This window comes from Antechinus flavipes, chromosome 2 (assembly GCF_016432865.1).
Source record: "Antechinus flavipes isolate AdamAnt ecotype Samford, QLD, Australia chromosome 2, AdamAnt_v2, whole genome shotgun sequence".
Taxonomy (NCBI): Eukaryota; Metazoa; Chordata; class Mammalia; order Dasyuromorphia; family Dasyuridae; genus Antechinus; species Antechinus flavipes.
In genome coordinates, this window is record NC_067399.1 from 514167244 (window position 1) to 514183989 (window position 16746).

A 16746-nucleotide genomic window follows, 5' to 3' on the forward strand; every position below is an offset into this window, starting at 1 on the left:
AGGTGGAAGGTGTTTTAACATAATTGAGACATGGTTAGGAGGCTGATTCAACGAGCCCAGAATAGACCTCATACAGTCATTGGGGATTTAGGACAAGTAAATTGGTCAAGTGTTCCATATTTTATTCACACCTTTTTTATGAAGTTCTCTGACTAATCTGCAAGGTCTCTTCTCTGAATTATATTGCCTTTCTAGTGTATCCTGCACCGGTGGGCAATTGATTGCATCCTGCCTGGAGTTGTTTTTAAACCTCTTCAGGAGAGAGCGTGGTATATAGTATACTAAACAAGAGACTTGGAGTCAGAGGCCCAGGTGTTCAATTTCACAAATAGTTTCCCTACTTGAGATGACCTACATTCTATTGGGGAAAAGCAACAAGTATATATATAAAAAGTGTGTGTGTGTGTGTGTGTGTGTATAAGAAAATATAAGAATAAGTATAAAGTTAACAAATACACACAAATACAATATAGTTTGGTATGGAGGGTATTAAAAGTTTGGATTAGGAAGTACATAAAAGTGTTGTATATAAATACAAGTTACAATATGATGAGCATGATTGGTGCACCTTTAGGCTCATTCAAACTGGAAGGCTTCCCCAAGGCAGCTGACTATGCACCTCTCAGGGTTTGAGGTAATCCTGTTAGGGCTTCTAATGAGTTCATGTAATGCTTCTTCCATATTGGCCAGTGCACAATGATTAGCTTTTATAAAAGGATCTTTTATTAAGAATTTAGCAAGGAAAGAAGTTATTAAAAAACCATCTCTCTAACCAAGGGCTGACCTTCCCTTGAGGAACTAGTTATTCTCCTTGTTTAGCTGGGCTAATTCCTTGAAGGACTTGAGGCTTCAGCTGATAGATCAGTGCATTGGTGGGATGGGTCAAACAGGTCACCCAATTTGCTTTGCTGGGTCCTCCCCGCATTCATCTCTATTATTGACTGGGTGGTCTTTGTTACTACTGTTTGCTGAGGATTTCTCTTATGGTTCCTCCTACCTCCAAAGCTCAGGAGGTGGTAACCTGGTCAATTTCCTATTCAGATACGAATTTGCCTAAGATCAAAGCAGGATAAACATAAAAAGAAACAAGGACAGTATACTTAGGAAAGAAACTTCTAAAGCCTCTCTCACCCAGTGATTTCTATCATCTTTTTGAATCAGGATATCTAAAGAGAAAAAGTTGAAAGAGGAGGCTGCAAACATTTTGTTTGTTTGTTTTTTGGAGATGGGGCTGGTTTTATATTTGAGTATAGTTACTGCTTCTCAGCCTTTCAGAAAACTCAGCACCATCCAGCAGCAGTCCATAACCTTGCTTCTTTCTCCCTGTCTTTCCTGATGGACAGAAGTAGGCTCAGCAAGCCTCCAAGTGTTGGGATGGAACAATGCAGGTAAATATTATTTATGCTCTACATAACCCACTAGGAAGAGTGAATGCAAGCATGCTCTGAGGAACATGTACTCTCATTAACCTTCATTAATCAGTTCTCCCATTACATATATATAGAGAGAGAGAGAGAGAAATTCTAGTAGAACATAGAATTCTATGAACGATCTGAAGAGAAACTTTATAGCTATGGGAATGGAAGGAAGTTTTGTGGAAAAGATGACACCAGAACTATGCTTTGACAGATTTTTTTTTAAAGAAGGAATTATGGCAGAGACCACTGTATTCTGTATTTGGATTGCATTCCTTCGTTTCTATCAGAATTCCTTGTTTCCTTCAAAATTTTGCTAAATCTCCAAGCCTTTAAGTATGTTCCCTCGCCCCTTTTCCTATTCATTTTGCATAAATTTTATATTTATTTACCCTTATCTCCTTGGGCAACTAGGTGGTACAGTGGATAGGGCACTGGGGCTAAAGTCAGGAAGAGTGGAGTTCAAAACCAGCTTGAGTTATTAATAGTGAAATTCTGGAAAGGTCATGTTTGTCTCAGTTTATCTGTAAAATGAGCTGGAGAAGAAAATGGTAAATGACTCCAATATTTTTGCCAAGAAAAGCCTAAATGGGGTCATGGAGAGTATGACAGGAATTAAACGACTGAACATCTCCCTAGATGGCACATAAATGCCTCCAGGGAAGAAACGTTTTGTTTTTGTATCCCCAGCTTAGAAGATGCATAATGAACATGGTTAATCAGTTACAGGCTTTGGGAAAAGAATAGCTCTGAGGCAGGGTAGGATGGAAAAATATGAGTGGTTTAGCTTTCACTAAATGGGTGAAATAGGATAGTATACAATAATAATGGAATAACAAAATCTTGGGAGTTAGTTATCTAATCCAATTAATTAGAATCTGATCCAGCTTCTCTAAAACTACCTCTACAAGGGATTTCCTATCCTTTGAAAATTTCTGATGAGGGAGAACTCATCTCCTAAACTAGCTTATTCCACCCTCTCTCCCTTCTTTTCTTTCTCTCCTTTTCTTCCTGCTCCCTCTTTCTCTTTCTTGTAGCACTAATTATTAAGAATTGTTTTTGTGTTTATACTAATTGTTTCAAATTCAAATGGAGACCGATCCTAGCAGAATCACATACACATTGATTTAGGAAATCATAGATTAGCATTATATATATTCATATACATATGTGGATAGCTAGGTGGAGCAGTACATAAAGCTGGAGTCAGGAAGACTTGAGTTCAATTTCTCAGACACTTTCTAGTGATGTGACCTTGGGCAAGAAACTGTTTGCCTCAGTTTCCTTGTGTGTAAAATGAGCTGGAGAAGAAAATGTCTTTGTCAAGAAAACCCCCCAAAAGGTGGACGTGATCCAGTAACAACATGTTTTATTGTGTTTTTATTTTTATTTTGTCAAATATTTCCCAATTACATTTTAATCTGGTTGGGGCATTCCCTGAAGTTTTGCAGGCCCCATATGGCCTGTAAGACAATACTTTTATACTGTTATGGGAAATTTTGATTTACTTTTATTATTCAGGACTCATGGCCATTCCTCCTGCAAATTTTAGTTAACTAAAAATTTGTTATCCTCACCTAGCCAAAACCCATCCCATGGAATGTGAAAATTTACTTAGAACCTTAAATATTCCTTAGCTAAGAAACTAGAGAAAAAATTTCAACTGTCTGACTCCTTGGCAACATGTAAATCTTCCTCTTCCTCAATCAGCCTATTTGTGTAAACAATGTAGTTTAATCTGTAACCTTAGTTTAGCTCTAGAATTTGTTTGACAAGGTTTGTTCAACATTTATGACAGTGAAAGGAATATGGGATTATGGCTCTGGCTCTTTCATTTTTATGGCCTAAGAGGATGTACGAGATTTCAATATGTAAAAGTAATTTCTTGGTCACTAATGTAATTTTGCCTATGAAAAGCCTTCTTAGAGTCCTCTTCAGGATTCAAGTTTTTTCTGAGCTTGAACTTAATGACAAAATGTAGGTTTTAATCTCTATATAATTCCTACATTATGACAAACTTATGTTTGGTAGCAGTTATCTATCACATAAACTCAGAGAGAAGATATTTCTCCCATAACATTAAACATAAATTTTCCCCTTGGTACTTTTAAAAAAGGAAACAACTATTTATTAAGCACTTCCTATGTTTTAGGAACTGTGCTAAGTATTTGACAAGTAAGTTTTTCATACAACTCTGGGAGGTAGATGTAATTTTTTTTAGGTTATACATATATTCATTTTTTATATATTTCCATATGAGTCTTGTTGGGAGAGACGAATCAGACCATCTTAGTACTTCCCTCTGGGTCCTTCTTAAAGATAGTACCCTCAGTAACAAGTTATATAACCAGCCACTAAGAATATTCATTTTCTAAAACATTTAAAGCTTATAAACCTTTTTTCCTTACAATAATCCTGTAAAGCAAATAGCAAAAGAACTACATCCCCTATTCCAGTGTCTGACCAAAGAGATCATCACTCCCTATGCCTCTCAATACAAGTAGAAACAGTATCATGCAGTGGAAAGACACACAGATTTTAAAGTTTTAGAGGATCTGGCTTCTGATCCTGACTTTGTCACTAACTGTGTGATTTGGGGCAAGTCATTAGTCTCTACCTCTAAAATCTGGTGGGGAGTGGGGGGGGGGGAAGGCGAGGAGCATGGCACAAAGTGGGGAGGAAGAGGGTTGTATCTAATGTCCTCTAAAGTCTCTTCAAACTCAAGATCTGAAGGCTATTTATAGGCCAGAGACTTATGGTATAGTTCAACTACTCAGTGATGATAGAGCCATACTAATTAGTGATGATCATATGATTCTAGAAAGATAAGCCTAAACACTTACAGAGTGTTCTCAGCTGACCATCAATCATTGCTGAAGCCATTGACCATTTGCCTTCCCTACCTGAAGTCCCAAATGAAGAAGAGGTTTTGAATGCCATCAGGCTCTTTTTTGTGGCAAAGCACCTGGTGCTGATTCCAGCTGAGACTTACAAGGTGGAGTCTGTTGCCCTTACAAAAAGTGACTGAAATTTTTCCAGGTTATTTGGCAGGAGATGATTATGCCCCGGGAGTTCAAGGATGCCTCCATTGTTCATCTCTATAAAGATAAAGGAATAGATTGTCCTGTGACAATGTGGGGAGGGAAGGAGAGGTGGATTAGGGGAGGGGTCACTTTTTTAGTCATTGCTGGCAAAATTCTTGCCAGAGTTCTCCTTAATAGGCTGATTTTTAAAAAAATTTTTATTTAATAATTACTTTATATTGACACTCGTTTCTGTTCCAATTTTTTTTCCCTCCCTCCCTCCACCCCCTCCCCTAGATGGCAAGCAGTCAATAGGCTGATTTTTCATCTGGAAAATGATCATCTACCTGAGAACCAGTATGGCTTCAGAAGGGACTGAGGAACAATTGATTTGGTATTTGCTGCCTGACAACTCCAGAGAAATGGAAGGAGAAGAGAGGTCTGTAAACAATGTTTATAGATTTGACTAACGCCTTTGATAATGTGAATAGTTAGGGCTTTTGGAATATTATGTAAAAATTTGATTGCCCAGAAATATTGTATGTCAGGTTCATGATGGCATGCTTGCCTGGATTCTGGATAATGGATTCATACACTTTTCCAGTCACTAATGGAGTTAAACAGGCTGTGAGCTTGCCTCTGTGCTTTTTAGCATGATGTTTTCAAGCTTGTTGTCAAACTTCTTTAATAAAGATAAACTTCTTATCACATTAATGGTAAATTTTCCAATTTAAAAAGGCTACAAGACAATATTAAAGCAAAGAGACTGCTGGTACATGATTTTTATTTTGCAGATGACTGTGTGCTCAGAGCAGCCTCTGAAGATGAGATGCAACAAAATATAGATAAGTTCACTACTGCTTGTGCTAATTTTGGCTTAAAAATTAACACCAAGCAAACACAAGTATTCCATCAGCCAGCACTACACCATCCATATGTGGAATTATCAGTTACAGCAAATGAAGTTTTGAATGCTATAGATAATTTCACTTATCTTAGTAGTATATTTTCCAGGGATATTCATGTTAATGATGAAGTTGATAGCACAATTCCTGGAGCTATTTTAGTGTTCAGGAGACTCTGAAGGAAAGTGTGGGAGAGGAGAGTTATTAGAGTGGCTACCAAATTAAGGGTCTACAAATCCATTATGCGGATCTCATTGTTGAATGCCTATGAACTCTAGACAGTTTATCAGCACCTTGCAAGGAAACTTAATTGCTTCCATCGGAATTCTTAGGAACATTCTGAAGATCATTTAGTAGGATAAGATACCAGACACTGGGGTCCTTTCTCAAACTAACATGCCCAGAATTCAAACTTTACTGCAAAAATGGGAAATTCCAGCAGTCTGACCACAGTGTTCAAATGCACACTTGCCAAAAAGACTTTTTTGGAGAATTCACACAGGGTAAGCACTCACATGATGGTCAGAAAAAACAATAACAGGACACATTCAAGGTCTCCCTTAAGAACTTTAGAAATGATTGCATGACATGGTACAGGAGCACCCAGCATAGTATGCTCTCATTAGAGAAAGTACTATGCTCTATGAGCAAGGCAGAATTGAAGTGGCTCAGAAGAAATACAAATTATCCAAGAAATTCACTTCAAATGTTCATATGGACAACTTATGCCTTGCGGCCAAATGTTCCAAACTCATTTTGGCCTGACTAGCCACAGTCAGACACACTATAAGTTGACTAACATAGTGCTGTCATTTTGGTCCTATTAAAGAATAAAGGACGCTCGAGATCTATTACTCAAATAATATTGCTTAAGATCACTTCAGCTTTAAGATCCTGATTAGAATTTTAAATTTCACAATTTTATTCAGTAAGTCATTTAGATTCAACATTTGAGTATAGAAGTAAAGTTATATCAGATTTGTACAATATAAAATACTCAAGGAATGAATTAGAGACTTGGGGAGAAATTGGAGACAAATTATTATGACAGTTCATGTGAGCGATAGGGCCTGAACTGGAGTGTTTGCTGAGGGAATCAGAATGTGGGGAAGAATTGGGTGCCAGAGATATCATGGAGGTAGAATCTACAAGACCCCCCCCCAATTGACCGAATGAAGGGAGTAAGGGAGACAGAAGAGCCAAAGATGAATTGGAGGTCCATAGAGTAATTGAGAAAATGATGTCATCAATATAAAAAAGAAAGGCGATAGTGAAATTTGTGAGGGGGAAAGATTATATAAATTTTAAACATGTAGAGTTTGAGGTGCTGGTGGAGTTGTTAAGTGATGATAGCCAATAGAAATAATGGAAGTAGATTCTAGGGAATGGTTGAGGATACAGATACAAATTGGGGATCATCTGCATAGAGGAAACATTTAAAAGCACATTTGATTAGCAAAGAAAACAAGTTTACATAATAGGGAAGATAAAGGATAGAAGCTCATTGATGTCTACCTTTAAGAGTACCAAAGGAAGAACCTGAGTAGCTCTTGCTTTTAGGATCAGCAAGGGAAATCAATATGGATACCAGAATAGAAATAAGAAAGGGAGGAGAACAAAGAGATTTGTTAGAATCTCAATTTGTTAGAAATCAAAGAAGAAAGGGATAAAGGGCTTGAAAAAGTGTCAAAAGCTTTGGAGAGGGCAAGAGCATGAGGATGGGAAAAAATGACTTTCTTGGGAAGCTGATTATTCTTGAGAAGAGTAAAATGCTCTACAATGGAGAAACGGGATGGAAGTGAGATTGCAGATATGGTAGAGAAGTGGGGGCTAAAAGCAGACTACTTTTTCTGAATGTTTGTGAACAAAGGAATTTTTGCTGTGTCTTTTTCCAAGACCCAAGTATGTCCATAGATTGAGAGACAGTTAAGATGGATGGCAGAAAAGAGGTAAATGATTGAGAAGATTGGGGAAGGAGTGCTGTAGACTGAAGGTAGAGATCCTCATTTTGTCAAGGAGGACCATCACTTCTTTAAGCTTGAAAACTATTGAGGAAAAGATGGGTAATTACTGAAAGGCAGGAAATAATTCATATCTAATAGCATTGATCTTTTCAGTATAGAATGAGGTTATCTGCCTAAATAAAAGAAATATGGATGGTAGTGTGAACCTGAGAAATGCACATCTGTTGTGGGGAATGTGATAGAAAAGCAACAAGAAATTAATAAAATGATTACTGTTCAAAAGTGAGGAATTAGTTGAAGTTAGCATAAATTAGTTGTGAATCTAGTCAATATATCTAGACAGCTAAGTGACACATTGATTAGGGCATTGGACCTGGAATTCAAATTAAGTTTCAAATACAGATTGGCTGTGGCTGGGCAAGTCACTTAGCTTTTGCCTTAGTTTCCCGATTTGTAAAAATGGAAATAACATGAATACCTGTCTCCCAGCATTGTTATAAGAATAAGATATTTGTAAAATACTTTGTAAATTTTAAAACACTATATAATGATATTATTATACTTTGCAAGAAATAATAGCAGGCCAGCAACTGTTTAATTTTTGTCATTGCACAGTGCCTGAGACATAAGTGCATGATGCTTGATTGATTGATTGGAAGATATGGCAAGATAGATTATAGTTAGAAAAGAGAATTTCAGAGCAATTTATGGGGAGGGGATGGTGAAGTCTTAAGGTGTGACCATTTTGTTTTTTTTTTTGTTTTTTTTTTAAATTTTATTTTATTTAGTAATAACTTTGTATTGACAGAATCCATGCCAGGATAATTTTTACACGACATTATCCCTTGCAATCACTTATGTTTCGTTTTTTCCCCTCCCTCCCTCCTCCCCCCCCCCCCAAGATGGCAAGCAGTCCTATATATGTTAAATATGTTGCAGTATATCCTAGATACAATACATATTTGCAGAACCGAACAGTTCTCCCGCTGCACAGGGACAATTGGATTCAGAAGGTAAAAATAACTCGGGAAGAAAATCAAAAATGCAAATAGTTCACATTCATTTCCCAGTATTCCTTCTTTGGGTGTAGCTGTTTCTGTCCATCATTTCTCCAATGAAACTCAGTTAAGTCTCTTTGTCAGAGAAATCCACTTCCATCAGAATACATCCTCATACAATATCGTTGTCGAAGTGTATAATGATCTCCTGGTTCTGAAGGTGTGACCATTTTGATGAGTAACTGAAATAGATGGGAGGAATTGAGATATTCAAGGATTCTGAGAATGTAGTGTTAGAAAGGATCATCAATCTGGATATTAAAAAAGTGGAGAGAAAGACTGAACTTTATGTTAAGGTCATGGTGTCTAGGATGTAACAAAAATCTAGAAGTGATAAGTTGTATGGAATAAAATAAAATTCAGAGGAGGAGAAGTAGTTGAGTTGTGGCATTTAGCTCTACTCATTTCCCAAGTGTGCTCCTTTAGAATCAGATTGGTTTGCCTTAATGAATTCTGTGTCTGGTTCCTATCATTCAAATGCCCAATCCTAGTGGTTCAGCCATTCATTGTAGCTTTGTGAGGTTCTGCTGCCCTCTTAAGGCTTTCTAGAGGTATGGCCAGAGAAGCTAAGAGGCCCAAATGTGAGTCTTGAAGTCGGGGAGGAAGGAGCTGGAAGGACAACCGGAAACCGGCACTAGAGAAACGAGATGCGGTGAGGGAAGGAAGTAGTTGAAAAGGATAACGTTGGTTGAGGTGATTGAGGTGGTTGAAGTGAGAGAGTAAATGGAAAAGTGAAGGAAGAAGAAAAGGGCAAAGTGAAGAGATGAGGGAGAGAAGAAAGGAGGAAAGAAATGACAAGTTACAGGGTTATAAGAGGAAGAAAAGACAGGCTAAGGAAGGAGAAGAAAAAAAATTTTGAAAAAAATTACAAATTTTTAGAAACCATATGGAAGATTGCAATAAATCACCAAGAAGAGAAATGTAAAATCAAAACAACCCTTGAGGTCTGACTTCACAGCCAGTCAATTGGAAAATAGAAATTGGGTATTGTTAATGTTGGAAGGGTCGAGGAGAGACAGGTAAAATGACATATTGTTGGTGGAGTTGTGCATTGGCCCTCATTCCAGAAAGCAATTTGAAGTTATACTAAAGAAATTACTCAAATATATACACCCTTTGACCCAGAAATTCATGTTAGGTGTATAACCATAGGAGGTTGAAGACAAAGAAAGGTTTCTTAAACACCAGAATATAACAGTTAACAGAATTTTAGAGATGGAAGGTACCTCAAGGACCATATTGTCTAACATGCCAGAGAGGAAAATCTTGTCATAACATACTAGAAAAATAGGTCTTTCAGCTTCTTTCTGAAGATCTCCAGTGATGGGGAGGCAGAGGCACTGCATTCCATGTATGAATAATTCTAATTGTTAGGAAGTTTTTCTTGACATGAAGACAGATATGCCCCCTTTGCAGCTCCTATTCATTGCTCCTGGTTCTGGCTACCCCAAATTTCATGGTCATGATTATTTGTCCAATAAAGGCAGCTAAGTGCTTTTATGGCTATACATAGCCTGGTGCTAGTTTAAGAGTCAGGAAGACAAGATTAAATCCAGCTTCAGACATTCAACAGCTGTGTGACAAATCACATACCTTCTATTTGCCTCAGTTTCCTTATCTGTATAATGTTGATAATACTATCTCATGGCATTTTGAGGATAAAAGGATGTAATACATATAGAGTCCTTTGCAAACCTTACAATGACAGTTACAAATTTAGAAATTATTTTTTAAAAATTTTTTTATTTAATAATTACTTTATATTGACAGAATCCATGCCAAGGTAATTTTTTTTTTACAACATTATCTCTTGCACTCGTTTCTGTTCCGATTTTTCCCCTCCCTCCCTCCACTCTCTCCCCTAGATGGCAAGCAGTCCTATATATGTTGGATATGTTGCAGTATATCCTAGATACAATATATGTTTGCAGAACCGAACAGTTCTCTTGTTGCACAGGGAGAATTGGATTCAGAAGGTATAAATAACGCGGGAAGAAAAACAAAAATGCAGATAGTTCACATTCGTTTCCCAGTGTTCTTTCTTTGGGTGTAGCTGCTTCTGTCCGTCAACAAATTTATAAATTATAAATATTATAATATTATTCTTAGTAGTCAAATATTTTCTGTCAAAGGAATTTCTGAAATTCCTTTATCCTTTCAACTGGATACAACTTTCTCTTCCTCATTGGCACTGCTTTCTGCTATGATTATATGCCTGCTGCTGACTCATAACTACAGTTAGTTTGCAGGTATCAGTTATACCTTGAAACCTCTGAAGAAAGCTCTGTCCCCTAAAATTTCTCTTGAACTCCCATTTCTTGACTTTTACAAAATAGAGTTGGACTAATTAATCTCTTAAGACTTCTTCCAGCTCTGAAATGTGATGACTTTTCATATGCTGAAAGTGTCCTGAGAAACAGATCCAGCCTATTGCAAACTTACTTATGAATCTTCTGATAATATAGTGGGGGAGATAATAGTTCACTCATTGACCATCAAATATTTTTATTTTTAAAAAGAGGTGGAGTACAGTTGAAGCATAAAATTGTATTTTGGTAGCAAGAGGCTCAGGACAGACCCCATATTAGCTACTAAATTCTGCCTCTTGTTCTCTGCATTTCTTCAATCTGGGATGGGGGAAGAGGAGGGAGTGGAAAGGAGAGAGAAATGCTATGCAGGATATTGTACATCTCTGGCATTTTCTCCTCTAACATAACCACATATAACCTTTTTTGAGAGTAAAACCAAAAAAGATACCCATCAATCTGGGCATGGCTAATCAAATTGTGGTTCAGAAATGTAAAGGAATGTTATTGTATTGTGAGAAACAATGAAAATGATAGAAGCATGAGAAGACTGATATGAACCAAATCAGAACAAAGTAAACAATGTCGGGAAAATTATGTGCAACAACTACAAGATTGCAAATGAATAGAAAATATCAAATTGAGTGCTAATTATAATGACAGAGTTTGGCCCCAAAGAAGGACTCTGAGAATGCATTTCCCTTAAAAAAAAAAAAAGATATATATATCTTTTTTTTTTTGCAAAAACAAGGAATTATGGGTATGGAACAGTGCTTATATTATTGGATTTGGCCAATATGTTGGTTAGTTTTGCTGTGCTACTTTTCTTATTTTTTTTTTAATTATTAAACGAGATGGACACCAGAAATACTGCTACTAAGTCTGTATCCCAAAGAGAAGGAATAAGGACCTCTATGTACAAAAACATTTATAGCAGCTTTTTTTGTGTGTGGTGTTAAAGAATTGAAAACTGAGGGAATGCCCTTCAGCTGGAGAATAACTAAACCTGTATATGAATGTGATGGAATATTTTTGTGCTATAAGAAATGAGGAAGATCTGGAAAAACTTATATGAACTAATGCAAAGTGAGCAAAATCAGAACATCATATACAATAATAACCAATATTGCGACAATGATCAACTGTGAAAAATTTAGCTATTCTGATCTATCTACAGAGAGAGAACTGATAAACAGAGCAAATTGAAGGACATTTTTTCACCTTATTTTTCTTGCCTTTTTTCCTTTGTAACTTGGCAGATATGGAAATATATTTTGCTTGACTTGCATCACATTTATAATGTGTATGACATTATTTACTTTCTCAAGGGCTGTAATAGCAGCAAAGGAAGAGAGAGAATTTGGAATTCAAAATAAAAAAGTTTATAATAAAATAATTTTAAAAATATATTTAAAACAACCTAGAGATAGATCCTTGAGGGGAAAGGGAAAGGAAAATGATTATAATAGGAAATAAAGATGCTATAAAAACAAAAGATGAATAAACATTAAGAATTTAAAAATATAAGAACCAAATTAAGCCCTGAAGAAGAGTTTAAAAAAAGCATAGTTCTCCATTTTTTGCATAGGTAAAGTCTGTAGATGTGGAATATTGCATATTGTTAGATTTGGCTGATGTGTCTATTTTGTTGAGTGCTTTTTTTCCTCCTTTGATATTTTTTTAAAACAAAGAATGGTTCTTTAGGTAGAGTAAGGAGGAAAGATATATCCCAAGCATGAAGTTAGACCTTCAGGTAATAAAAACCTCTTTACCACTGCAAGTTAGCATTGCAGCTTTTGTATCACAAAGAAGTTAAATGATTTCCTGGTAATATAGCCAATATGTCAGAGGTAGGACTTGAGCTCAGGCCTTCCTGACTTTGAGCTTAACTCTGTGAATAAAAATAAAGAGAAAATTAATCAAAGAGAAAAAATGGATAGAATAAAAGAGGAGCAAAATGGTGAGAGGAGGTGTATGGCAAAATGGGAGTGAACAGAGACAGTAAGCGAAGTCAGAAGACTGGCTGGAAAGAGAAGGGAAAGGATAGAGAATAAAAAAGGTGAGGATGACAAGAACAGATGGTTCTGGTGAAGGAAACAAAGGGGGTAGGGGAGAAAGAGTAAGAGATGAGAATAGTTGGGGTAGAGTATGAGAAGAGAAGATAGGAGTGAGGAGGAAAAATGAAGGTGAGGAAATCAGGTGGGCTGAGATGAGACAATGGGAATGAAGAAAGAGGGGATGAGGAAAGAGGGTGAAGGTGAACATGAAAGATGAAGAGAAAAAGAATGGGAGTAAGAAAAGAACACCTCATCCCTTCTTGGCTGTGCTACTACAGTAACCTCTAAATTGGTCTCCCCAATTCTAGTCTCTCTCCTCTTGCCCCTTTCTATAAAAATACAGATCCGTCCAAATCACTCCCCAAATCAGAAATCTTGTGATCCTTTCCCCATCACTTATAAATAAGATACAAAATCTTCCAAAATCTAGATCTGCCTAGAATACAAACATTCTTTCTCCCATCCTTTGAAAGTCCATCTTTCTCCTAACCACTTGTAAATTCTCTGTTTTCCTTCAAAGCACAGCTCAATTGCCAGTTTCTATATAAGGCTTTTCCTGATCACTCTAACTGTTGGTGCTCTTCTTTCTCTTGAAATTTTTAATATATTTTATTTTTACGTGTCTATGTACATGTTATGCCTGCCTATTAGAATGTAAACTCCTGAGGGTAAGTACTATTCTAGTCACTTCCCCAGAGCCCCGCAGTGTGCTATATCCATAGCAGATACTTAATTTATAAATATGTGTTAAAATGAGAAAAGGGATTGGGAGGGGTTAGAGGTGAATGGAGAAAAGGTGGAGATAAGGAAAAGAATGGTGGGGGAGCAAGGATTCAGGAAGGATGTGTGAGACAGAATCTTGAGATGGGAGAAGATGGGGTCAGAGGAATTGAGGAATATGAAGTTTAAGGAACTTTGAAGATGGGAGAAGAGAAAAAGCCGAGGTTAAGGAAAATGGATTCGATAGAGAAACAAGGTAAGAAAAAAGAGAGGGATTAGATTAGGAGAAGGGATGAGGATGAAAGAGGAAGGGAGTGTTAGGAAAAAGGGTGGGAGTGACAGGAAATTCTAAGGAGTGGAGTAAGGAGTGGGGCATGAATAGAGAGGATCCAGTTGAGACTGAGTAGATTAGAGTTGCACTTGGAGAGGGTCTTTGAACTCAGGCTGGGCAAGAGCTTTCTGAAGCTCCAGCCACAGTAGGTTACAGGTCTCCACAGACCTATGCTTCTTGTGGAAATGGCTGTTTGTGAGGTTTGTGGCCTGGACAGGTGGGTGGGGCCATGGCTTATCTCTCTGGGACAGTCCTAACCTCAGATGGTGACAGAGCGGGAGCCAACCGGGGGTTTTGCAAACCGTCCCGATTGCAGCAGGGTAGGATGGCTTGGCTGGGAGTGACAGGGTTAGGGAACCAATATGAGGGTGGAGCTATGACTGTGGATAATAGCGGGCTTTAGAATGCAAAGCCTTCACAGAGGAGAGGACAGGAAAGAGATGATACCTTCTTGGAAAATAAAGGGGTTCTTATTAAATGTCTAAGGTCTAATATTGTTCTATGGGCTAATTTCATCACATTTCTGCCTAAAAGTGGTGGAAAGAGGAGTGGAGTGAATCTTTGGGACTGTGCATCTCTTTAAATATTTTTTTTTTCATTTTCATCTCTTCAGAACTATCTTTCTCATAGACAGAGATCTATGGATCAGCATTCTAGGGCCTTGACATTGGCTCTGGAGCCAGAACTGAAAACTGCATCTGGTTTTCTTATCCCTTAGTATTTCTAAATGATGTAGTCCCTTTCATGCCCATGATCGATGCAGTTTCTCTCTTTGAAAAAAATATTTTTAATTAAAATTTTTTTTATTATGGCTTTTTATTGACAAAACATATGCATGGGTAATTTTTTTTTTTTTTACCATTGACCCTTGTTGAATTTTTCAACATTCAACATTTCTGTTCCAACTTTTCTCCTCCTTCCTTCTACCTCCTCCCCTAGACGGCAGGCAGTCCCATACATGTTAAATATGTTAAAGTATATGTTAAATACAATATTTGTATACATATTTATACAATTGTCTTGTTGCACAAGAAAAATCGGATTTAGAAAGGTAAAAATAACTTGGGAAGAAAAACAAAAATGCAAGCAAACAGCAACAGAAAGAGTAATGAAGTTTCTCTTGAGAAAGGTTAATTATATGATCAAAAAATATCAGTTCTGGAAGATGATTTAATCCAATCCCTGCCCTCATTAATTTTACAGATGAGAATAATGAGTACTAGAAAGGTGAAATAATTTATTGGGGATGGGAAAGTCACCCGGATAAGTATTGTTCAGTCATTTAGATATGTCCAATTCTTTGTGACTCCTTTTGGGATTTTTTTGGGAAAGATTCTAGAGTAATTTGCCATTTCTTTCTTTAGTGGATTAAAGCAAACAAAGTCCAGGGTTATACACCTAGTGTCTGAAGTTGGATTTGAATTCAGATCTTTCTGACTCTAGGCTCCGTGCTTTATTCATTGAACCATCAAACTGCCTCCTAATTGAAATCTGCTGATGCTCAAATCAGCTTTTCACTACACTCTGAATGAAATTCCTCCTTGACTGTCTCTGAAGTGCCCTCTTTGACTGAATTCCAGTAAGATAAAGCCTTCTCTCCCGTTCCCCAGGTCTCTTCTCAGGATTGCTATTGCTAGCAGAACCCAATCAAAGGATCACAGGATAATATATTTAGAACTAGAAAGTATATTAAAGACCAATGAGTCCAACAGATGAGGAAACAGGCAAACTGGGTAAGTGACTTGGTCAGGGTCACACCACTAGTAATTGTGAGGCTAGACATGGACACAGGCATAGATATATCAAGTAGTGTTAGAATATTTAAGGTTAATATTATTAAGCAGTATATGGGACCTTAAGTAGAGAGAAGCAATGACAGAAATCAAATGTCTATGAAAAGGGATATGAAAGATAAGATGAGGTGAGGATCTAGGCAAGAAGACAACTATATGCAAATTCATACCTTTTTTTTTTTCAATGGGCTGTTCCTTCCATCCAGTTCCTTGCTTGTGGGGGATGGGACTAAGAGGTATGAGGGGGCCCCTCTGCCTTCACCCCCCTCCCAGCCCCTATAACCCCAACCGGGATCTTGCGACATTGGGATTGGGCTCTGGGATGTGGTAATCATGAGGGGGACCGGCAAGTGAGAAGGGGGAGTAACTTTCACAAGATATTGACCTTGGCAAGCTCACCTTGGGGCAGTTTCCTCTCTTTTGTTGTCCCCTCTTCCCCATAGGCTTCCTCTTCCTCTCCTTGCAGTTGGCATTTTTTCACTTATGTGCTCAGGACTCCAATTCCAATGGGAAATATATCTTTGTTTTGTTTCAAAGTCATGGGTGGTCATTTGCATCATGTTTTGATCTTTGGTTTACAAGGTATTCATTTAATATGGGTTGTCTCTCCCATTAGAATGTGTGCTCCATGAGAGCAGGAACTGTCTTTTCTATTTGCTTGGCAAAGTGCTTTGCACATAGTGCTTAATAAATGCTTCATTCATTCAATATGCAAATTTTCCCCCTCCCATTGTCTCCCAATCCTTGGTACATCATATTGGATTGCAAAGCTCAGAAAAAAAAAAATTGCTGCTTGTTCCAGTTTTTATTGGCTGCTCTACCTTTTGCTTCCTCTTCAGTTCTCTCTCTTATAGCAGCAGTTCATATGGAGGTGGCACAGGATGAGAATTTGGGGAAAGTGAGGGTGGAGAGTAGAAATAAAAGCTGGTTGTCAGAAACAGACTCTTTTAAAGACAGAAGAATTCTTTCTTTTTCCTTGGTCAAACAAGTTCTTTCTTCTTGGTCAAATAAGTTCTATCTCAAGTACTTCAGAGATCTGAGAAGAATCACCCTATGTTGAAAGGGAGTTTGAGACAAAGGAATAGAAGTCCCATCCCAGATGGAGTTCTCTTTCCCAAGGCTGAGGAAAGCCCAAGATTGGGAATAGGCACTACCAGGTAAAGCTAGGATGATA